Source organism: Bombina bombina, chromosome 7 (assembly GCF_027579735.1).
Source record: "Bombina bombina isolate aBomBom1 chromosome 7, aBomBom1.pri, whole genome shotgun sequence".
NCBI classification, from domain to species: domain Eukaryota; kingdom Metazoa; phylum Chordata; class Amphibia; order Anura; family Bombinatoridae; genus Bombina; species Bombina bombina.
The window spans coordinates 518,255,362-518,280,883 of record NC_069505.1 but is presented as its reverse complement, the minus strand read 5'-3'; the positions used below and the strand labels follow the sequence as shown (position 1 = coordinate 518,280,883).

The 25,522-nt window shown below is 39.7% G+C and overlaps 1 protein-coding gene across 1 annotated transcript in view; it reads left to right on the top strand.

Moving 5' to 3' along the window:
• The first annotated feature begins 19,841 nt into the window (after positions 1-19,841).
• SPTBN4 (spectrin beta, non-erythrocytic 4) overlaps positions 19,842-25,522 on the top strand; it is a 338,530-nt gene continuing 332,849 nt past the window's right edge. Inside the window, exon 1 of the mRNA XM_053721767.1 lies at positions 19,842-19,909. The gene's annotated coding sequence lies outside the window, so the exon portion shown is untranslated. The remainder of the gene's footprint in view (positions 19,910-25,522) is intronic.

Here is a 25,522-nt window from a genome sequence, read left to right as displayed (position 1 = left end):
GAGGCATTCATTATGGATTGTAAAGGAGCTAGGCGGCAGCTAGGGAGACCAGAGAGGATAGAGTTGCAGTAGTCGAGGCGGGAAAGGATGAGAGAGTTAATTAAAATCTTTGTTGTGTCTTGTGTAAGGAAATGTCTAATTTTAGCGATGTTTTTAAGGTGGAAGCAGCAGACTTTAGCCAAGGACTGAATGTAAGGAGTGAAAGAAAGATCTGAGTCAAGTGTGACCCCAAGACATCGTGCATGTGAAGTTGGGGTAATGATGGAGTTATCAACAGTTATAGAGACATGGGGGGCTGGAGATTTTAGAAGAAGGGGGAAAATAAGGAGCTCAGTTTTGGAGAGATTTAGCTTGAGGTAGTGAGAGGACATCCAAGATGAGATATGAGAGAGACAGTTTAGTGACACGGGTTAGCAAGGAAGGAGATAGTTCTGCTGCAGAGAGGTATATTTGGGTATCGTCGGCATACAAATAATAATGAAACCCGTGGGACTTTATTAAGAAGCCTAGTGAGGACGTGTAGATTGAGAAGAGAAGGGGACCGAAGACAGAGCCTTGCGGTACCCCAACAGAAAGAGGTAACGGGGCAGAGGATGCCCCAGAGAAGGCTACACTAAAGGTACGGTTAGACAGATAGGAAAGGAACCAAGAGAGAGCTGTGTCACAGATGCCGAAGGATTCGAGGGTATGGAGCAAAAGAGGGTGGTCGACAGTATCAAAGGCTGCAGACAGATCAAGGAGGATAAGTAGAGAGAAGTGGCCTTTCGATTTTGCTGTAAGTAGGTCATTAGTAACCTTAACAATTGCTGTCTCTGTTGAGTGAAGGGGGCAAAATCCAGATTGCAGTGGGTCAAGGAGGGAGTTTAATGTAAGGAAATGGGATAAACGTGCATATACTAGCTTTTTTAGAAGCCTTGAGACAAGAGGTAGTAGGGAAATAGGGCAGTAGTTGGATGGGGAGGTTGGATCCAGAGAAGTATTTTTGAGGATAGGTGTGACTAATGCATGTTTAAGAGATGTGGGAACTATACCAGTGCTGAGGGAGAGGTTGAAGATGTGTGTGAGTATAGGGGTAAGGGTAGAAGAGAGGGAGGGGGGTAGTTGTGAGGGGATGGGGTTGAGGGGACAGGTAGTGAGGTGAGAGGATAGTATAAGGGCAGAAACTTCTTCCTCTGTAACAGGGGCAAAAGAGCTAAATTTATGGCTATGTGGATTTTGGATGATTGTGAGCTTTTGAGGGGGTGGGAGACCGGTAGTATGTTGAGAGCTGATTTAATTTCTGATGGAGTCTATTTTGTTGTTGAAGTAGCTGGCAAAATCTTGGGCTGAGAGAAAGGTTGTGGTGGGAGGTGGGGGTGGGCGGAGAAGAGTATTGAATGTGGAGAACAGACGTTTTGGGTTTGAAGAAAGAGTAGAGATAAGAGTAGAGAAGTAATGTTGCTTATATAGATTAAGGGCAAAATAATAAGAGTTCAAGATGAACTTATAGTGAAGAAAGTCAGCAGAACTCCAAGATTTCCTCCAGTGTCGCTCAGCAGTACGGGAACATCTGCGTAGGTACCGTGTCAGAAGAGTATGCCAGGGCTGAGGATGAGTGTATGTTTTCCGAGCTATGGTAGGTGGGGCCAAGTTATTGAGGACCGATGTAAGGGTGGAGTTATAGTGGCAGATGGAATCATCAGGACAAGAAAAGGAGGGGATGGAAGAGAGAATTTTACTAATAAAAGGATTATTGTTCCAAATATACAGTTTTTGTTTTTGTTTTCAAAGGAATTCACATACAAGTTGGCATAGAATGGGGCAAAAGTTGTCCCCATCGCTGTGCCTCTGGTCTGCAAGTAGTATTTCCCCTTGAAAACAAAATAATTGTGTGTAAGTACAAAATTAATACTATCCAATAGGAATTGCTTATGTACCTCAGGGATAGTCCATTTGGATAATTCTTCCTCTATTGCCTGTACCCCCAGATCATGCGGGATACAGGTATAGAGGGTGGATACATTACATGTAATCCAACTCATGTTCTCTTTCCATTCCATACCTTCAAACGTGTATTACAGCTGGAGTGTCTTTGAGATATGCCCAGGTATTCTTTACTATGGGTTGTAAATAATAATCTATATATTTAGATAAATTATCACACAAAGATCCAATACCAGATACAATAGGTCTACCTGGGGGGTGTATAGGATCTTTCTGGATTTTAGGTAAATGGTAAAAAATTACCGTATTTGGGTTGTGGTACAAAGAGAAATCTATATTCTTCATTAGTAAAAATATTATCATTTTTGGCCATATTGAGTAATTTTCCTAAATCCTTCACAAAGCCGTCAGTAGGGTCTTTAATTACTTAATATGTGATTTGATCATTAAGAAGATTCATAGCTTCCTGTACATAATCCTCTCTGCTCTGGATTACCACCCCCGCCCTTATCGGCGGAACGGATTATTATATTCTTGTCATCTGCCAACTTTTTTAGGTATTTTCTTTCCAGAATAGTGAGATTATCATTGTGTTTGTTAATAAAAGACTCTTCTTTTTTGAAGGATTTTTCTATGTCCCCCAACACAAGTCTTGAAAACATAGAAATCTGTTCTCCCTGGGAAACTATGGGATTAAAAGTGATTTGCCCTTAAAATTGGAATGGTGTATTTCCATATTTGTTTCATGTATAGATAGATCTAAAAGATAATCTCCATTTGGCTCTGTAAGATTCAGGTCAACAAGAGAATCTCCCCTAGTGGTATCATTTTCTAAATCTTTAAGAATTTTGAGAGTATTTAAATCTCTATATTCTAAATGACAGGGATTCTCAATGGGTCGATTGATAGGATTTTTAAAAAAATATCTTTTTAAAGCAATTTTCCTAATGACCTTATGAACATCTTCAAATATTTCCAATTTATTTGGTTTCACTTTTGGGGGAAATTTAAGCCCTTTGTTGAGTAAACGTATGTCATTGGGATCTAGCTCAATTTTTGCTAGTTTAAAAATGTTTTTATTGGTTCGGTCTAGTCCCTCCTTTTTCGCCCTAATTGTCTGTATTCGTCTGCCTCCTCTATTCCCTCGTCTTGTTCTAGAGACCTGGGTCTGGGTTTTTCTAAGTTCCCCAGTGGTACTCTCGGAAAAGGTTCCGTCTCCTGATGTCTTACCTCTAAAAATAGTGATTGACTATCCCTATATTCCTTAGGCCTTGCTCCCCTTGATTCCCATTCATGATTATGATCATATTCTATATTCTCATTAAGAGGTTTGTATCTGTTCTGATGAGTAGGAATTGACCCTTGGTAGTGATTTCCCCCTGTATTGTGTTGAGGGTTCCTATCTTCTTTATAATTTCTCTGTCTCCATTGGGGGTATATATACGGGGTATCTTGACAAGGATGTGGGGAATAGCTATTTTTCCTGGGGGTACTCCTATGGGAGTGGCCATGATGTGGATGTTGTTGGTGTGAAACCTCCCCTCTTGTGTACTTCCTAGAATTTGCCTGGTTTGAAGATCTATTATCATATCTATTGTTGTCTGACCTGTAAATTTTATTGTTATAAGGTATTTTGTTGTAAAGAGTGCTATCATGTGATGTTACACTCAATTTGACTGATTCAGTCCTATTATCCATTTGATTCTTATGATTGTGATTATAATAATTATTGTTGAAATTTCCAATTTCTTTTCCCTGTTTATGTGGTTTTTTATAGGTATAAATTTTATTTTCTTTAAAATCATGTATATCCCTTACTAATTTATGTTGTTTACTAATAAGCAATTATTTATCTAATGGTTCAATTCTATTTTGAATGCTTTTATTGTGACTGATCCACTTCCTATCTATTTTAAATGGTTGTATTTTTTCAATAGTATTGTCAATATCCACCTAATGTATTTTCTCTATATTTTATAAGTATTTTGATTATTTTTAATGAGCAATCATGTAGTGCAGTTTCCCACTCTGTAGTATATTCTACTTTCTCTCAGTCAAAGGCAGTTTTTTTGAAAAGTCTGAAACCCCTAGGGATCACATTATGTAAAATATAATTTTCTAAAAGAATAAGGTCCTTCAAAATTATTTTTCCAAAAACTTTTCTAGTTGTTTAAAAAGAACTTCTGGGTCCTCAGTGCAACGGTTTAATATCTCATTATTTTTTATCTAATAAATTGAGGTCCCTAGATCTATTCTCCCTATTGACAGTGTTTCCAAAATTGTCAGACATCGGTGCAGACTATTTGCAGCTAAATAGAAAGAAAGTAAACTTAGCAGTACAAAGGACAAAAAAACACTTCAGCGCTTAGTCTGCACCCTATATATGATTTAGATATAAGAGATTGTGTATCCAAATATGCAAAATATTATGTTTCTATATATGTAAAATATCAATTATCTAAATATGCAAAAAAACACACCATTATACATCAAGCAGTTTACAAAATTGAAAATAATGTGAACAAGCGTATAAACATTACTCCCAAATAACTGCACAGTCTTCTAATGAATATATAATCAAAAGGTATTCTTGCTGAAAGAAAATTGGCAAACATAGTAGCTTAATTGCAAATTGGCACAATATGTGATTTGTAGTAAGCCAGTTCTTTATCCGTTTCAAGGATCAATGAAAAGAATCCAGCAATGCCACTATCTTTAATCCATACTCTCTTCACACGGCTGTTTTGCGCTTTGTTTTTTTCTACAAGCATTATTTCACTAAGCAATTACCGGTAGTTTGCAAATATCCAAGTATTGGATTTGGCTACAAGTTTGACTCACTAAGATAACGAGTGGGCTCTCCTTTGCTTTGAGGGAATTTAAGGATCTATATGAGACTTTTTCAAATAGCGGCATAAAAGTTTATGTCCACACATGTGTTCTGAACTAAGAGTAAAAGGACATTTTTTAGCGTATAGGCTTTATTTATTTTTCACATCTAATTGTCTAAAGTATATGTATGATTGCCATTTTTATTTTATCTATTGATGAATTTTATATGAGTAAAAGGATTATTATTCAAAACCTTTTTGTGTCTAAAAGATTATTAACATTCTGTACCTACTGAGTTTTTAGACTTTACCCAGGTGTAATAGGCACATGTACAGGGGTTTCGCATGCCCACCTTTACAACTTCGGGTTCCCAATTCCATACTTTACAACCAAAAAAAACAGGGACAAAGAACTTCACAAAAATTTACTCAAGGGAGCAGTAGAAAGAACTGTGACTCTGGACTTCATCAACAATATGTTTCTAGTCAAGAAGAAACCCAGAGACTATCGGCTGGTTATCAACCAGAGAGCCCTACATTTTTACGTTTGCTACCAACAGTTCAAGATTGAGGGTACCCATCTTGTTTGGGATTTACTCCTTCCCTTAGACTGGTGCATTCCTCTAGATCTCAAGGATGCTTATCTGACCATCCTCATTTCTCCTCCTTCCGTCAGTTTCTCCAATTCTTTTGGAGAGCCGATCTTTGGTGTCAGCCGTAACCTTCTGAACTCTGATACTCTACCCTGTAGGATGTTTAGTTTGTCTTTGCCTTTTTATGGGCTTGGCTGCCATATTCTTCTCTGTTGTTGAAACAGTTGTTGGCTAAACTGACACTTTTATTGTGTCTAGTTTCTTTTCGTTATGTCTCTCACGACAGAGCATTAACTCTTTGTGTTTTACACTGGATGAGGTTTCTTTTATTTTATATTTTTATTTTTTTTTTAAATATTTTTTATTGAGGTAAAGTAAATCATACAATTGAACACATTACATGGTCAAGATCATGTCACAAGTAAGCAAAATTACAACAGAAGATGGCAATCAAAAACATGTCCATTGACAAAGACTATAACCTCATCTGGTTTTTAACTTTAAAGAAGAAAGAATTGAAAAAGAAAGAAAAAGAAAGAAGAAGGAGAGAGAAGAGGGAGAAGAAAGATGGATTGTCATCTAAATTGAGAATCCCAAAATTCATGTTATCCAGTCACCCATCCAGACACAGATTTTTAATCTTTTGAAAGCAGTTCATTTACCATATTTGTTATGTATATAGTCTTCCCAAATAAAGAGAATCTCATGAAAGAAGTCTATGCGTGATGTTTTCATGTAGTGGTATTCCTCTAATTGGACAGTCTTATGTATAGTGTCAATCCATTGTGCTATGTTTGGGGTGTTGGTTTGTTTCCAAAGTTGTGCAATTAGGATATTTGCGCTATTAGATGCAATTTGGAGTATGGCCAAATGTGTTGCCAGTAGTCGCCTGGGAGGCTTATTTAGAAGCCAAACTAGCGGATCTTGTGGAATAATGATTCCCAACATCTTTTCTGTATGACTTATAACATCGCTCCAAAAAGGAAGAATGTTCGGGCATTTCCACCATATATGTCCCATATTGCCTATCTCTCTTTCACAACACCAGCACCGATCAGATCTTTGGGGATATAGGGTCTTTAAACGTGTGGGAGCATAGTACCATCGATGTAGTATTTTAAAATTAATTTCTAGGATCCTAGCAGATGTAGAAGCTTTCATTGTCCTTTTAAATATCATGTGTTTCTCTTTTGGGGTTATATTAAGGTTCAATTCCGATTCCCATTTTTTAATATAGTGGTGATCCATGCCTAGTGGCACTTGTTGTAACGTGCTATATGATAGAGAGAGTGTGCCTAAGTGGCTGTGTTGTCATGCACAATTTCTCGAAGTTAGTAGGGGCTTTTAACAAATAATTTTTTCCTTTGTGGCTCTGAAGGAATGAGTGTGCTTACAAGTAAAAAAAAAAACAATTGTTAAATATATGTAGGTCATTTTCTAAGAGTTTCAGCCTAGTGTGCATTTTGCCTGCTTCTGATAAAACATAGAATGGAAGATTGCTCCGTCTGTCCAGGGGGTCCAATTTAGTTATTCCCACTCCCGGGGAGAACTCCGGGTTTCCCAGCAGAGGGGTCAACGGAGAGGGCACAGAGGAGAGCAGGGGGTATTTTACTAGTAATCTGTTCCACATTTTATATGTTTTCACCGTGATGTAATTACCAGCCAACATTAACAGTCTCTCAGAGTCATCCAACCAACACAAAGAACCCAGATGAGGACTCTGATGTAACTGATGTTCAATCCTCACCCAAATTTTGTCAAGATAATTAGTGTTCCAGTCCACCAACGCTGTAGGAAAATCGCCTGTCTATATTTCTCCAAGTCTGGAACTCCTAGTCCCCCCAACTCTTTAGGGAGGGTCATTAATTTTTTATTGATCCTGGGGTGTTTTCTATCCCAAATATAATAATTAATTATTCTCTGTAAGGAGGTTATGTAAGAAGATGGGAGGGGGATTGGGATAGTCTGAAAAATATACAAGAGTCTGGGTAATATGTTCATAGTTATTGTCCCCATCCTTCCCAACCAACTAAGGTGTTTAGATCTCCAAGAACTTAAGTCTGCTATAATGTTCTTTTTAAGGGTGTCATAATTAAGGTCTAGTAAGTCTGTCTGCTTATGGGTCAAGAAAATCCCTAGGTATTTAATAGAGGAGGATTGCCAACGAAAGGGGCAAATTTGTTTTGTAAGATAAAGTTCTTCCTGAGTCAAATTAAGGTTCATGATTTCAGACTTTGACTGGTTAATTAAAAAGTTGGAAATAACTCTGAAAGCATGTAATTCTTTCATCAGTTCAGGGATTGACTGGCTGGGTGATGACAAGGTGAACAGAATGTCATCCGCAAATAGCGAAAGTTTATATGTGTAATTTTGAAGGTTCAACCCACTGATGTTTTTATTCTCTCTGATTTTTATTGCCAGGATTTCTATGGCGCAAGCAAATAACAGGGGGGATAAAGGGCATCCCTGCCTGGTACCGTTTTTTATATAGAAGGGGGCAGAAAGATTACCATTAATTAGAATACGTGCACTTGGGTCGCTATGTGATGCAAAAAATTTCCCCAAAATGCCTTTGCCAAATCCAAATCTCTCCAAGGTTTGGTGTAAGAACGTCCAATCTACATGATCGAACGCTTTCTCTGCGTCCGTGGATATGAGTACTATTTGTGAGTCAGAAGAAAGCACGTGTTGAATTAAGTGAAGGGTTTGAATGGTATTGTCTTTTGCCTCCCTATTTATAACAAAGGCAAATTAGTCCCCATGTATCAGGTGGGGCAAAATAGGACCTATTCTATTTGCCAATATCTTGGCAAATATCTTTGAGTCAGTATTCAGTAATGAAATCGGTCTATAGTTCATTACCTGGTCTGTGGGCTTCCCAGCTTTGGGTAATAGTACTATTGTGGCCTCTAAAGATTGTTGTAAAAACAGAATATCCTCGTTTATAACATTATACAATTGTTTAAGGTGGAGTGCCTTTTGCTTATATATGTGGAGAAGTTGAGAGTTCATTTCTTGTCTTTTATTACAGAGTTCAGTATATATAAGTTCATCATCTGGGTGTTGTTTGTAATGAGATTCTAGGGTGGCTATTTGCTTTAGTGTTTCTTCTAATCTAGCTCTTTGATGCTTAATTTGAAAGCTTTTATGGCTAATACATTCACCTCTAATGACACTCTTATGTGCCTCCCACATGACTCTATCGTCCATCTGTGGTATTGAGTTCAAAATATTCAGCTATGGATTTCCCCAATTTTTCAGCTATTAATGGGTCTTCTAACAAAAGTGGGTCAAATTTCCAATTAAATGCTGGTCTGGAAGTGTTAGGCCAGTTTAGGTTGCAACTCATAAAGGAGTGATCTGACCATGTGCATGTTATTATTATCGGTTATTTGTAGAGCGCCAACAGATTCCGCAGCGCTGTAAACAGAGGGTAGTACAGCAAAACAATTAAAGTGATCAGATGGGTAGAGGGCCCTGCCAAGAGTTGCACTGTTGTAATTAGCTCTTAAGAAGGTGATCTAGAGACAGCTGGACTTAAGGGGGTTCAGGGGATAGCAATGGAGGAGTGGAACTGGTATAAAGTAAGGTTAGCATAGGTTGTATGCATCCCTGAACAGTAGAGTCTTTAGGGAGCGCTTCAAGCTGTTAAAACTAGGGGAGAGTCTTGTGGGGTGAGGCAGGGAGTTCCACAAGATGGGAGCCAGTCTGGAGAAGTCCTGTAAACGGGAGTGCGATGAGGTAACCAGAGAGGAGGAGAGCAGGAGGTCGTGAGCAGAGCGAAGGGGACGGGAGGGAGAGTATATGGAGACAAGGTCTGAGATATAGGGGGGAGCAGTGCAGTTGAGGGATTTGTATGTCAGAGTGAGAATTTTGTGTTTGATCCTAGAGGCAAGAGGAAACCAGTGAAGGGATTGGCAGAGAGGAGCAGCAGATGAAAAGCGACGTGTAAGGAAGATGAGTCTGGCAGAGGCATTCATTATGGATTGTAAGGGAGCTAGGCGGCAGGTGGGGAGACCAGAGAGGACAGAGTTGCAGTAATCAAGGCGGGAAAGAATGAGAGAGTGGATTAAAATCTTAGTTGTGTCTTGTGTAAGGAAGTGTCTAATTTTGGAGATGTTTTTAAGGTGGAAGCGGCAGGCTTTAGCCAAGGACTGAATGTGAGGAGTGAAGGAAAGATCTGAGTCAAATGTGACCCAGAGACATCGGGCATGTGGGGTAGGGGTAATGATGGAGTTGTCGACAGTTATAGAGATATTGGGGGTGGAGATTTTGGAAGAAGGGGGGAAAATGAGGAGCTCAGTTTTGGAGAGATTTAGCTTGAGGTAGTGAGAGGACATCCAGGAAGAGATGCGAGAAAGACAGTTAGTTACACGGGTTAGCAAGGAAGGAGATAGGTCTGGTGCAGAGAAGTAGATTTGAGTGTCATCTGCATACAAATTATAATGGAAACCGTGGGACTTAATTAGGGAACCTAGTGATGACGTATAGATTGAGAAGAGAAGGGGACCAAGGACAGAGCCTTGCGGTACTCCCAAAGAAAGTGGTGATGGGGCAGAGGAGGCCCCAGAGAAGGCTACACTGAAGGTACGGTTTGATAGGTAGGAAGAGAGCCACGAAAGGGCTGTGTCACAGATGCCGAAGGATTGGAGGGTTTGGAGCAAAAGAGGGTGGTCGACAGTGTCAAAGGCTGCGGACAGTTCAAGGAGGATAAGCAGAGAGAAGTGGCCTTTTGATTTTGCTGTAAGTAGGTCGTTGGTGACCTTAACAATAGCTGTCTCTGTGGAGTGATAGGGACGAAATCCAGATTGCAGCGGGTTAAGAAGGGAGTTTAACGTAAGGAAATGGGATAGGCGTGCATATACTAGTTTTTCGAGAAGATTTGAAGCAAGAGGGAGGAGGGAAATAGGGCGGTAGTTGGATGGGGAGGTAGGATCAAGGGAAGGTTTTTTGAGGATAGGTGTGACCAGTGCATGTTTCATCGATGAGGGAAATGTTCAGTGCTGAGGGAGAGGTTGAAAATGTGTGTTAGTATAGGGGTAAGGGTAGCAGAGAGGGAGGGGAATAGCTGTGAGGAGATAGGGTCAAGGGGACAGGTAGTGAGGTGAGAGCGCAGTATAAGTGCCGAAACTTCTTCCTCAGTAACAGGGGAGAATGAACTAAGTTTCAGGTTATGAAGGTTGTGGTTGAGTGAGAGCATTTGAGGGGGGGGGGAGAGAATGGAATTATGTTGAGAGCTGATTTCATGTCTGATGGAGTCAATTTTGTTAATGAAGTGACTGGCAAAGTCTTGAGCTGACAGAGAAGTTGTATTAGGAAGTGGGGGAGGACAGAGGAGAGTTTTGAAAGTGGAGAACAGACGTTTTGGGTTTGAAGAAAGATTAGAGATAAGAGTAGAGAAGTATTGTTGCTTGTGGAGATTAAGGGCAGAATAGTAGGAGTTCAAGATGAATTTGCAATGAAGAAAATCTGAGAGATTGTCAAGGACGGATATAAGGGTGGAATTATAGTGGCAGATAGATTGTTCAGGGCAGGAAAGGAGGAGAAGGATGTGAGGAGCGGTTTAAGAGAATTAGCAAGTTGTTGCTGATCTAAAGACATAATGCTTCTGTGAAGTTTGGTATGAGGAGTAGAAGGAGGGAGAGTTGTAGGAAGGGATGATATGTTGCAAGTAAGGAGATGGTGGTAAGAAAGAGGAAAAGGGGAGTTTGAGAAGTTTGAGAGAGTGCATCGATAGCTAAAGATCAGGTCAAGAGAGTGACCGTCTTTGTGAGTAGGAGAATCAGTCCATTGTGACAGACCGAAAGAGGAAGTGAGTTGCAGAAGTTGTTTAGCAGATGAGGCAGTGGGATTGTTAAGGGTGATGTTGAAGTCGCCAAGAATGAGGGCAGGGGTGCCTGAGGAAAGGAAATAGGGTAGCCAGGCAGCCAAGTGATCTAGAAATTGAGTTGAGGAGCCAGGGGGTCGGTATATGACTGCAACACGTACAGAGAGAGGGGAGGATCTTGCTCTGTATTATGTATGAGAAACTGGTGACGTCCATGAATAGGTAGTCTATCCTAGAATACAACTTGTGTGGTGCAGAATAAAATGTATAATCTTTTGTTAGTGGGTTGAGAGTTCTCCACACGTCGTGTATTGCCAAGTCTCTCATGTTCTGTTTTATTGCAGTAATGCGTTTGGGTGGTATAGACGATGAGTGTGTAGAGCAGTCAATGTGAGGCTCAAGTGGAACATTAAGGTCACCTCCTATAATTAAGGCTCCCTTTGCAATGTCAAGCAATCTATTTGTCATTGTTTTGAAGTTGTGGTGCTGGTGCAAATTTGGTGCATATATACAAACTAATGTTACAAGCTTACCATACAGTTTGCCTATGCCAGCGAGAAATCTTCCCTCCTTATCCTTGTGAGTCGAAAGCTCCTGGAAAGGAATATTATTTTTGATCAGGATCCCAACTCCATTTGTCTTAGTGATATTGGAAGAATAAAAGAATTGGCCAAATTTAAATTTAAAGGTTTGAGGTTCTCTACCCCTTTTAAAATGCGTTTCTTGGAGCATAACTATATCACTTTTATGTTGTTTAAAATCAGAAAGGGCTGAATTTCTTTTAAAGGGAGAATTTAGGCCTTTGGCATTGATGGATATTATCCGGATTTGGTTGTTTTGATTATCTGCCATAAGGGGGGATGGGTGACTGGAAGTGTCTTATTTTCATAAGTATAAATGGATTATATGGGTTGTTGATCAGGATACTGTAGTCTATCACATAGTGACAATCAAAGAGTAAAGAAAGAAGAAGAAAGATTCGACAAAATGAAAAGAGAGATACGTAAACATGTTATAGAGACAGGGGTTGCGTACCAGAGGTTCCACTATGTTAGAGGGTAACAAAGGGGTAAAACTCAAGAATGAAGAACTTGAAATGGGTGGTCGCTCTTACTAAGTTAAATTCACTTACGTTGGTTAATAACGAAAACAATTAGGCTACGTATTGTAAATTAAACCTACTTAACTAGGTATCCTAACTCGGGAGAGAGAAATTTTTAAACATAAATACTCAAGTAGATCACTCAAAGGGTCAAGAAAAATTAGTTATCAACCCTAACATCACAATTATTTTGTCCCATTATATAAAAGTGAGAAACAATGTTAAAGTCTGTATACTCTTCCGCTAACCAATGGTAACGGAATATTCTGCATGTATCTAAAGAAATAATAACAAAAAAACATAATAGTGAATAGCAAGTAAAACATATAAAGTTTGTAATTCGTCAAATAATTAAATAAAGGATATAGGCCGTACATCCAGGGGCGGTTAGTTTTGTGAACGTCATTCCTAATCCCTCTGAGGGATCGCGTAGTGGTATCAGAGTTAGAGACAAGCGTAGGATTCAGCCGTCTGGGGATTCTTCTCCTGTGTTGCACAATGGCCCATTCTGGGCGTCTCTCTTTCGGGCGAGAGGTCAGCCCAAGTGCAGTTGAAGTGTCATCCTGTGTTGAGGGTATAGGAATTGTAAGATTGATACCTTTAGAGAAAGAGTCCAAGTCACTCAAAGTTCTGTAAATCCAAGTTTTGCCTTCAAGAGTTACAATGAGACCGAAGGGGTAACCCCAGTGGTACTTTATATTATGTTTCTGCAAAATGGAGGTAATGAATTTAGCATCTTTTCGTTTTTGAAGAGAGGGCTTAAGTCCTGGTAAGCCTGTATCTCACAGTCCTGGAATTTGAAATTAGTATTGTCTCTAAAGCATTGCCATATATTGTCCTTATCCTTAAAGTTAAGGAACTTAATAATAACGTCTCGTGGTGGTGCTTGACTCTGAGGTTTTGCTCTCAGAGCTCTCTCGAGTGGAATAGAGGATGTAGAGTCCGGAGTCCCTGATAGGTGTTGAAAAAGTGATTGTAAGTAGTTTTCCAGGTCGGGAGGACCAATAGATTTAGGGATCCCTCTAATTCTTAAATGATTTCTTCGACCTCTATTATCTAGGTCTTCGATTTTGGTATTCAATTCCTGAATTAGAAAAGATTGCTACTCCTGTGAGTCAGAGATGTCTTTTATTTCCTGTGTTGTCAGGTCTTGCGTCGCCTCCAAACTATCCACTCTATTGCCAATATCAGTTATGTCTTTCTTAAAATCTGATATCTCTGTCTTAATAAAATCTTTTAGCGAGTCTATGTCATTTTTAGAGGGTAAATCGTTTATTCTGGATAGTATTTGTGATAAGTGGTCTTGCTGTAGGTCTGCCATGTTGCTCCCAGGCAATGGCGATTTGTCAGCTTGTTTTGAGTGTGATGATTCTTGGTTTCTACTTTCTTTATCTTGAGAATGGAAAAAGTCTGTGACTGATTTAGGTGTATAGTTCAGTGATTTCATAGGTTTATCCTGTTTTGTTTGCCTTCTGGAAGACATAATTAGAGCTGAGAACAAGCAAGATTCTCACTGCAATGTGTACTTAGAAGTATTAGATGTAACCCTCGCAATATGTTTGCAGAAAAAGAGAAAATAAAATCACAACAAATCTTTACTGCAGTGGGAAAGGAACAGTGCAAATTATTCCTTTATTAACTTGCTGTGGTAAAGCATTGACTTCCAATTTAATAGAAATAGTTATAACTCTTATTGTATGAAACCCAGACTGTATGCGGGAAATTGTATAATTTATATGCATATCTGACAGACCATATTGAGGTTTCATTTCTTTTCCTCTTTATAAGATTGCAGAACTGAGGGTGTTCCCTGCATGTGTAATACCCAGTCCAGTAATTAATAAGGTGCCCCTAACAATCTGCAGGAGAAAACGTGAGAGATTGGTGTCTCCGTAAAGAGAGAATATGCAGGGGCTCCCTATCGTTATGTGCAATACATTTTATGGCTCCACTTTACTTATTTCTTCCTTCAAAAAAACAGTTAGAGTCATATACCTGTGCCAAATTCGACATTTGTAGAGTGCAGACGTGATGTATAAACACTTTAGCTCTAACCTTGTCCTGCTGAAATGGCTGAGACCGCATTGGGAAGCAAGATGGCGACCGCAATCCGTGCAGGGCTTCACTTGCTCCGTGTTTTGAAGGCAGATAGGAGAATATTTTGATTCATCAATGTGGCGGTTCAGTTCCCCAGTTATTCCGGCACCCCTGGGTGTCTATCCTTTGTTCCCACGTGAAAATAGTGCTGCGTTAGAAGCTCTGGTCCCTCAGAGCAACCTCACTGAGCGGCCATGTCCCAGCGTGGCCAGACTCCGCCCCCCGGATGAGGTTTCTTTTTATCTGCTGAAGGACTAAAACGTCTTCCTCATTTATTTCTTACCTGTTTTTTCCTACGGAGCCTCATTTCTGTGTGTTGTCGTGTTTACACACTTATTTGGACCGTACCACTTCTCTCCATTCTTCGGGAGAGTCTCAGCTTTTGATTTCCTATGTGCCTCCCTTTCACTATGTTTCCTCTCCTACGCTTGCTTGTTGGGTTTGTTGGATCCTTCGGGAGGTTGGTATTCCAGCTTCTTTTGGGATGCTTCTGCTGCCTTTTTGGCTGGTGGTTTTCTTCAAGATTATGAATGATGCAGACTGGTCTTCTGAGTCTGACTTTCGTACCTTCTATTTCCGTCCAGTACAGCATGTTTTTTCTTCTGTTTTTTTTTAATTCACGTTAAAAAAGCAAAATATGAAGCCTCAGTGACCAAATAATTAGTAGGTGAAAATTTCCCTTCTCTTATCTGTACTTTATTTGTTCTATAAAAAAACAAACAAACAAAAAACACATTAATTGATGTTTGTTTTCTTTTATTCTTTTCCTGTTGGTATGCTAATTGGGAGACTATTTTCTTATTTATTTCAACTTAAAAGCTTTTGGGATTGGACAAATTACTTTCTAACATGATCGTTTTGATCCGTCAGAATTGTTTTATTCAGTTCCACTACTACATGATTACACCGTTCCAGTTTCTGCACTGGATTGGTTGTCCTGTTCCTGCCGTCCTTCTGTTCCCTTGAAGAGGGCTAGATTTATCAAGCTGAGGCGGACAGGGGCTCCTGCCCGCGCACAGCCAATCATGCACGGGCAGGAGCTGTCAATCTCCCCGGTCGGACTAGACTGCGGTGATTGAATTTTGCCACCTTAAAGGTGGCGAAAGGTTAGGAAAGCAGCGGTCTCATGACCGCTGCTTGTTAAATACGGCTGCAGGTTCTCTTGTGAGAACCTGCAGCCGTAGGGGCTCAAAGGCGGGTGAAAGCTTTTGATAAATCGACCCCTATGTAGGCTGTTGATGTTCCTTCCAGTAAAGAAAGAGGAGTGTTTGGACTCAGGGGCTTATACACCCTTTGCAGTGTTCACTGTGTATTGCTGCTTTGCTAAGTTCAACAAAGAGTAAAGGGACCCAAAATTATTTTTTTTCATGATTTAGGTAGAACATACAATCTTAAACAACTTTCCAGTTTACTTCTATTATCAAATTTGCTTCTTTCTCTTGGTATCATTTGTTGAAGGAGCAGCAATGCACTACTGGTTTCTAACTAAACACATGGGTGAGCCAATGACAATCGGTATATTTATTTATTTATAAAATATTTTACCAGGAAGGATACATTGAGATTTCTCTCATTTTCAAGTATGTCCTGGGATCACAAAACATTGCATTGATACAATAGGGTACAATAAAATACAAAAACAATAATAATACACAATATATGCAAACATTTAACATAGTGCAGGTACGAAATATTTAATCAACCATGACAGGAGCATTCTGTTTTGAGATATGTAGAGAGGGATCTCTTAAAGGATATTAGGCTTGGGGAAGTTTTTAAAGTGTGAGGGAGGTCGTTCCATAATGGTGGTGCTCTGTAGGAAAAGGAGGATCGAGCTGCATTCTTTTTGTATTGAGGCAAGCTAAATAATGTGCTGTTATTGGATCGGAGGTTATAGGAGGTGGGAATAGCAGGGGAGAGCATTCTGCTCAGGTAGGGTGGGAGCTTCCCAGAAAGGCTCTTAAACACAAGGCTGGAAAGATGGAGGGTGCATCTGGATTCCAGCGACAGCCAGTTTAGTTCTTTTAGCATGTTACAATGGTGGGTCCTGTAGTTACATTGTAGCACAAAGCGGCAGAACGAGTTATACAATGTATTTAGTTTATTAAGGTGAGTTTGCGGTGCAGGTGCGTATACTACGTCCCCGTAATCCAAGATAGGCATCAGCATTTGCTGTACAATCTTTTCCTTTACTGTAGGGCTGAGGCAGGATTTGTTTCTGTACAGGGCACCTAGTTTTGGATAAAGTTTAGATGCAAGTTTTTCTATGTGGAGGCCAAAAGATAGATTGGGGTCTAACAACATACCCAAGTATTTAAAAGAGTGGACTGCGGTCAGCGTGCAATTGAATTTTGTTTTGATGCGAAGATGGGAATTTTGTAATTTGTGTAATTTAGGACCCGTTCCAAAGATCATTGTGACAGTTTTGTCAGTGTTTAGGAAGAGTTTGTTTTTTGAGATCCACTTTTCTTTCTCTGTGAACTGGTCTTGGAGCACTGCTTCAAGCTGCGGCAGATCGGAATTGTTTGCATAGATTACTGTGTCGTCTGCTTACATGTGTACAGTTGAGGATTTGCAGACATTAGGCAGATTATTTATAAATAATGTGAATAGTAGGGGGCCGAGAATGGAACCTTGGGGTACACCACACGTGATTGGGAGAGGGAGGGAGTCGCGGTCAGAAATGGAGACATATTTTGATCAATCCAATACATATGATCGAAACCAGGTTAATGGACGATCAGCAATACCAGAGTTTTTTAGTTTGAGCAGTAGTATGTCATGGTCTACTGTGTCAAAGGCCTTTGCAAAATCAAGGAAAATAGCTCCAGTTAGGTCTCCTTGTTCAATGCCAGTTTGGATGTCGTTGCAAACTTTTAGGAGGGCAGTTGTAGTGGAGTGATTCGGGCGAAAACCTGATTAATCAGGGGTCAGATAGTTAGATTGTTGGTAATACTCACATAATTGCGTATGGATGCATTTTTCTAAGATTTTTGACAATACTGGGAGCAAAGATATAGGGTGATAATTAGAAACCAAGGTCAACTCCCCACTTTTATGGATAGGCACTACTCTTGCAGTTTTCCAAAGTTTGGGTATGTATCCAGACACCAAGGATTCGTTAATTAGGGTTGTGACAGGTTTAGCAATTGCCGGCGCACTGAGCTTCAACAGCATTGCTGGGATTTGATATATATATGCAGCCACCAATCCGCAGCTAGAACCTAAGTCCTTTGCTGCGCCTGGGCTTACCTAGATAAATCTTTCAGCAAAGGGTAACAAAAGAAGGAAGCAAATTAAATAATAGAAGTAAATTGGAAAGTTGTTTAAAATTGTATGCTCTGTCTAAATCATGAATGTCTAATTATGACTTTAATGTCCCTTTAACCCTTTGAGTACTAAGCACTTTCCCACCTGGGTGCTAATATTTTCTAAGTTTTTTATTTTTATTTTTTAAAAATTTTAACTTTTTTTTTTTTTTTTACAGACCCCCAAGACTTACACTATTGGAAAGGTTAGGCATTTACCTTTCCAACAGTGGGTCTTGTAGCTGCTTAGATGCCTGAGATACAGGCTTCTAAGCAGCATGCCCCCTCCTCCTATACTTAACATACAGGCACGATCGCCGGGGTAGGAGCAGTTAGGAGCCCCCAGATCTCCCTCAAGGTGGGAGAGTGCTCATGACGGCTCTGAGCCGTCATTAGCACCAGAGTGAGAAACTCTGTGACGGCTCAGAGCCGTCATTAGCACTCAAAGGGTTAAGCAAAATATTCACCTCACTTTCCAACTGACTTCTGTCATCACATTTGCTTTGTTCTCTTGGTATTCTTTGTTGAAAGCTAAATCTAGGTAGTCTCATAGGCTGATTTCTAAGCCTTTGAAATCCGCCTCTTATCTCAGTGCATTTTATTAGCTTTTCACAGCTAGATATTGTTAGTTCATGTGTGTCATATAGATTACGTTGTGCTCACTTCCGTTGAGTTATGCCTGAGTCAGCACTGAAATGCAAGTTTGTAAAAAGCCACTGAGATAAGGGGGCAGGCTGCAGAGAATTAGATACAAGGTAATAAAAAAGGTAAATAGTGTATTAATATAACAGTGTTGGTTATGCAAAACTGGGGAATGGGTAATAAAGGTATTACCTATCCTTTTAAACAATAAACATTTTCAAGTAGACTTAATTCTGGTCCATATACTTTTTATATTAAATGGACATTAATGAAACAGTGTTCATGGACATTAATGAAACATTGTTCTTGGGACAGAAGTAATAGTTAAAAATGTAATGTAATAGATTAAATTAAAATACCAGAATAAGTTAAAAAAGGCAAAATCCTTTTAAAATGAATAATACATATTGCATTTGTTTCTATTATGTATAACCCACAGTTGATTGCTTTTTTATTACAATGGAACAGACTGTTTCAGATCCCTTGAGCTTGTAATATAAAATGTTTAATTATGTGGTGTAAAATAACTTTATATATTTTCACTACTATTTTATTTGTCTCCCTTTTCTGGCAATTGGAATTATGAACTGTGGGTTTCCATTTTTTGTTAAACGTTGTAGTGTTAATTTCCACACACTAATTGGCTACACGCTCTATTGACCCATTTATATAACTGCCCCTTATTGGCTTCAGCACAGAAGAAACCTAGGTTACACCACTAATGCACCCATTGCTTTACAGTATTTACATAATATGTCTATTTCCACTCCTCCTGTATCATGTGACAGCCATCAGCCAATTACAAATGCATATATGTATAGTCTATGAATTCTTGCACATGCTCAGTAGAAAACTTAAAAAGTGTAAATATAAAAACTGTGTACATTTTGTTAAAGTAAATTGGAAAGTTTTTTTTAAAAATTGCTGCTCTATCTGAATCATTAAAAGTTTCATGTTGACTTGAGTGTTCCTTTAATAGCATAACTTTATAAATGCATATAAATATTAGCTCACGGTCTACACTACGCTTTGCTTTTAACACAAAATGCTACCTAACATTAATTTAGAGTTTGTAATATCCCTAACTTTTAACATTTAAGTTTACAAATCAAAATAATCGTTATGTGCATTACAGTAATTAAAAAAACATTCTGTTGTATTAATTCTCTAAAACTTTCTCTAACATCTGTTCTGAAGGTCACAGCTAATATACTGTGCATTTCAACTTCCAGTTGGTGTCCGGACTTCAAAAAAACGCATGCGCTCCTGGCTTCCTTATGGTAAAAGTAAACGCATGCGCATTTTTCACTCACGGCACAACTAAAAATATACATGCGCCCACCTCTTCACTCACCTGTCGCGTCGCTGCTGCGTCTTCATTGCCGAATCTGCGCATGCGTGCGTTAGCGTCCTCTAGTGGCTTTTGAGATCTTTTCCCTTTCATACGCATGCGCGGCCCGCTGGTCCAGAGGATGCTGCACATAGGATGTGTTCTATCAATGTAATAGATTGTTATTATTTATTATTATTTATATTTATTTATTAAACATTGATCGCCGGGATTGTGGCATGGAAAGTGGATCGTGGTAAGAGAGTGTGTAGTAACTGGTGAAATAAGAGGGAATTTTGTGAACAATGCAAATAGCACTGCAGCAGTACTTAAGAATGGGGCTGGCAGTCCAAGACAGGGGCTCTGGTGACAATGCTGTATTATGCACATGATGGGCAATAATGTGACAATAATGTATTATGCATAGTGTGGTCTATAAGGTGACAATAATGTATTATGCACAGGATGGGCTCAGGTGACAATAATGTATTATTCATAGTGTGGTCTATAAGGTGACAATAATGTATTATGCATAGTGTGGTCTATAAAGGGACAATAATGTATTATGCACAGGATGGGCTCAGGTGACAATAATGTATTATTCATAGTGTGGTCTATAAGGTGACAATAATGTATTATGCATAGTGTGGTCTATAAAGGGACAATAATGTATTATGCACAGGATGGGCTCAGGTGACAATAATGTATTCTGCATAGTGTGGTCTATAAGGTGACAATAATGTAGTATGCATAGTATGGTCTATAAGGTGACAATAATGTATTATGCATAGTATGGTCTATAAGGTGACAATAATGTATTATGCACAGGATGGGCTCAGGTGACAATACTGTAGTATGCACAGTAAGGGCTCAGGTGACAATACTGTATTATGCACAGTAAGGGCTCAGGTGACAATAGTGTATTATGCACAGTGAGGGCTCAGGTGACGAGACTGTATTATGCACAGTAAGGGCTCAGGTGACAATGCTGTATTATGCACAGGATGAGCTCAGGTGACAATGCTGTATTATGCACAGGAAGAGCTCAGGTGACAATGCTGTATAATGCACAGAATGGGCTCAGGTGACAATGTTGTATAATGCACAGGAAGAGCTCAGGTGACAATGATGTATAATGCACAGGATGAGCTCAGGTGACAATGCTGTATAATGCACAGGAAGAGCTCATGTGACAATGATGTATAATGCACAGGAAGAGCTCAGGTGACAATGCTGTATAATGCACAGAATTAGCTCAGGTGACAATGCTGTATAATGCACAGGGTGGGCTCAGGTGACAATACTGTATAGTGTACAGGATGGGCTCAGGTGACAATGATGTATAATGCACAGGGCGGGCTCAGGTGACAATGCTGTATAATGCACAGGGTGGGCTCAGGTGACAATACTGTATAGTGTACAGGATGGGCTCAGGTGACAATGATGTATAATGCACAGGGCGGGCTCAGGTGACAATGCTGTATAATGCACAGGATGGGCTCATGGGACAATGTTGTATAATGCACAGGATGAGCTCAGGTGAGAATACTGTATAGTGTACATGATGGGCTCAGGTGACAATGATATATAATGCACAGGATGGACTCAGGTGACAATACTGTATAATGTACAGGATGAGCTCAGGTGACAATGCTATATAATGTACAGGATGGGCTCAGGTGACAATGCTGTATAATGCACAGGATGGGCTCAGGTGACAATGCTGTATAATGCACAGGATGGGCTCAGATAACAATGCTGTATAATGCACAGAATGAGCTCAGGTGACAATGCTGTATAATGCACAGGATGAGCCCAGGTGACAATACTGTATAATACACAGGATGAGCTCAGGTGACAATACTGTATAATGCACAGGATGAGCTCAGGTGACAATGATGTATAATGCACAGGATGGGCTCAGATGACAATGTTGTATAATGCACAGGATGAGCCCAGGTGACAATACTGTATAATGCACAGGATGAGCTCAGGTGACAATACTGTATAATGCACAGGATGAGCTTAGGTGACAATGATGTATAATGCACAGGATGGGCTCAGGTGACAATGTTGTATAATGCACAGGATGAGCTCAGGTGACAATGCTATATAATGTACAGGATGGGCTCAGGTGACAATACTGTATAATGCACAGGATGAGCTCAGGTGACAATGCTATATAATGTACAGGATGGCCTCAGGTGACAATGTTGTATAATGCACAGGATGAACTCAGGTGACAATGCTATATAATGTACAGGATGGGCTCAGGTGACAATACTGTATAATGCACAGGATGAGCTCAGGTGACAATGCTATATAATGTACAGGATGGGCTCAGGTGACAATACTATATAATGCACAGGATGAGCTCAGGTGACAATGCTATATAATGTACAGGATGGGCTCAGGTGACAATACTGTATAATGCACAGGATGAGCTCAGGTGACAATGCTATATAATGTACAGGATGGGCTCAGGTGACAATACTGTATAATGCACAGGATGAGCTCAGGTGACAATGCTATATAATGTACAGGATGGGCTCAGATGACATATAACTCTTCCTGTATCACACCTCTCTATACATCTGTACACACAAACAAGCAGGCACATCTCTCACACATACACAAGATACAGTTGCTCACACACACCATTTGCAGTGTTCACACATTCCTGCAAGCAGACACATGTATATAACCAACCAGAGACACTCACATGCACAGACTTTTACGTCCCTCCCTGAGTATTACACCTGCTGTCTCCTCTCTCATCCAGTAATTCAGTGCACAATTATTATTCTCATTCTCTGCTATATTCACGTCATCAGCATCCAATAATGAGCACACAACTTGCCACTGCAGAGGTCATATACTGTGTATATAGATATTGTATTGGACACTGCCTTTACTTGCAGACTTGCTAACAATTCTGAAACAAAAGATGGCACATGTAAGTTCTCTATATTTCTCTCTAGTTCACTAGTGTGCCAGGGCACAGAGCAAATTAACATCTGGTATATAGATATCGTTTTCCTGTTCATCCAGTGAAGCACAATTTCAGTTGAAAGAGAACTAAGATTTTTTTGGGTGTGTCACTAGCACAGATCACAAGGGATGTATAGTTTTTGCAGCAAAGGCTGGAATGCAGCTGGAGCTATACAACCCAAAAGGTTCAGACTTTTTTTTGGTGGTGGGGGGTGGATCAGATGCTATGCGCTTAGTGCAACTAGATAAAGTTTTTTCTTACAATTGGACAGGATTGAAATGGGAAATTAAATGAACATGATACCCACAATTGTTCTTTCATGATTCAGATAGAGAATACAATTGTAAACAACTTTCTAGTTTACTTCTATTATCTAATCTATTTCATTCATTTTGTATCATTTGTTGAAGGAGCAGCAATGCACCATTGGTTTCTAACTTAACACATGGGTGAGTCAATCACAATCAATATATATATAGGCAGCCACCAATCAACAGCTATAACCTAGGTTCTCTGCTGCTCCTGAGCTTGTCTAGATTAACCTTTCAGCAAAGGATAACAAGAGAAGGAAGCAAATTAAATAATAGAAGTAAATTGGAAAGTTGTTTGAAATTGTATTCTCTATCTGAATCATGAAATTATTTTTTGGGGTTTCATGTCCCTTTAAGCGGACATAGGATGCATCTTTTTTTTTTTTTTTAGAAAGGGAGGGTTTGTAATGAGCAATTGAGAGGGGTCAGTGTGTATGTTACTAGGGTAAACCAATAGGGTGCAGACTTTTTGTATAAAAGGAGGAGGAACTGGGAGGAGCCAGTGTGCATTTTACAAGTGTAAACCAATAGGATGCAGACTTTTTGTATAAAAGGGGGTGTTGTAAGGAGGAAGTGGGAGGAGCCAGTGTGTGTTTTACAAGTGCAAACCAATAGGATGCAGACTTTTTGTATAAAAGGAAGGGTTGTAAGGAGGAACTGGGAGGAGCCAGTGTGTGTTTTACTAGTGCAAACCAATAGGGTTCAGCCTTTTTGTTGAAAGGGAGAGGATGTAAGGGAAAATGTTACTAGCTCAAACCAATAGGAAACAGACTTTTTATTGAAAGGTGAGCATTGGGACTTGCACAAACCAATAGGATGCAGACTTTATTAACAAAAGACGGGCTGTAATGGGGAATTATGAAACACCTGAGTGTATATAACCAACCCAAATTTATTAGACTTCTTATAGAAAGGGAGGGTGTGAGAAAGAATTGGTGGAGCCAGTGTGTATGTCACTAGTATAGACCAATAGAATGTAGTAGGGGATGTATACGTCACTAATTCAAACCAATTGGATACATGAGGGGGATTTAGAAGGTGCCAGCTTGATTGTCACTAACAGAAACCACTGTGATTCAGAATATTTGCAGAAGGTGAGGTTGTGTATTGGGGGTTATAGGAAGAGCCGTTGTGTATGGCACAAACACGGACCAAAAGGAACATATTCCATTATCTATATGCCTGATCTGTCATCATATAAATACAACTAGAGTGCATATCATATTTTAAATGAATATAAGAAAATGTAAAACATTTTTTCTTTAATTTTTTTCACGCATTACAAAACAAAATAGACATGTTACATCTCCAAACAAAATTATCCAAAGGTAATAAAGATCTTTATCAATAACCACATATAAAGATGGTATCCATTGGTGCAGAGCAAAATACGTTCTACCAGATAACAGCAATTAATATCTGTTCAACCTAACTAGAATATGATTCCACCCAGTAGTGGACCTACTACAAAGGTAACTCAGTAGTAACCGATAGTAATAATATACATGCTGCTCTGCATAACAATTTTGAGTATAGATAGATAGACAGACAGACAAATAGCTAAACAGACTGCAACCTACACTAACAAAAGGATCCTCTGCATTAGGATTGTACACATTCTGCACAAGCATATGCTTAGACTGGCTGCTATGGGCCCTCCCCAGCACTTGGGCCCCGGGGCCAATGCACCTGCTTCACAAATAGTAATTTCTCCAAGGCTTCAACACTATCGGATAGCAACTAATTTCTTTGTGTAGGGTTACCCCCTTTCCTTCCCACCTCCCTGATCCCTCCCAAAAAGCTCTCTAACCCTCCCCCCTCTAACTAGATCCGCTAGCTTAGGTACTGGCAGCTGTCTGCCAGTACCCAGTTTTCCAAAATTTGGGAATTTTATTTAGTAAAAAAAAAAAACACACATTTTTTTTCTGTAGTTTAGCTGCCCCCTACCTCATTTACCCCCCTCCCCCTCCCAGATGGCTTTCCCACCCTTTAATCCCACCTCCACTGTATGATTCCCCCTATCCCTCCTCCCCCCCTCCCTTCCCATTCCCTGCCGCTCTGAAGGATTTTTTTTTCTGTAGCATATCGTTCCCGCCCCCTCCAGCGATGGGCCGCCCACCTGCCTCTCTCCTTACCTTCCCATGCCACCAACGATCGCCACCACCGCTGCCCGATGCAGAGAGGGCCACAAAGAAATAATATACATGCTGCTCTCGTGGGGCATGCAGAAATAGTGCGATCTTGCTACTTTTAGCGAGATCCTGGCAGAGAGAGGCTCAGGACAGCAGCGTTGTACAGGGTACGACGTTAGTCCTTAAGGGCTTAACGACCAGCGTCGTACAGGGTACTGCGCTGGTTGATAAGGGGTTAAAGGGACAGGAAACCCCAACATTTTCTTTCATGATTTGTATAGAACATACATTTTTAAACAGATATCCAATATATTTCTATTACCAAATTTGCATAAAGTGAAAGTAAACTTACCCTAATGTCAATCCAGGATATCATTCCTTTTAAAAAATAAATATGAGTTTCATTCATCATTCTTTATAAATAACATTATAAA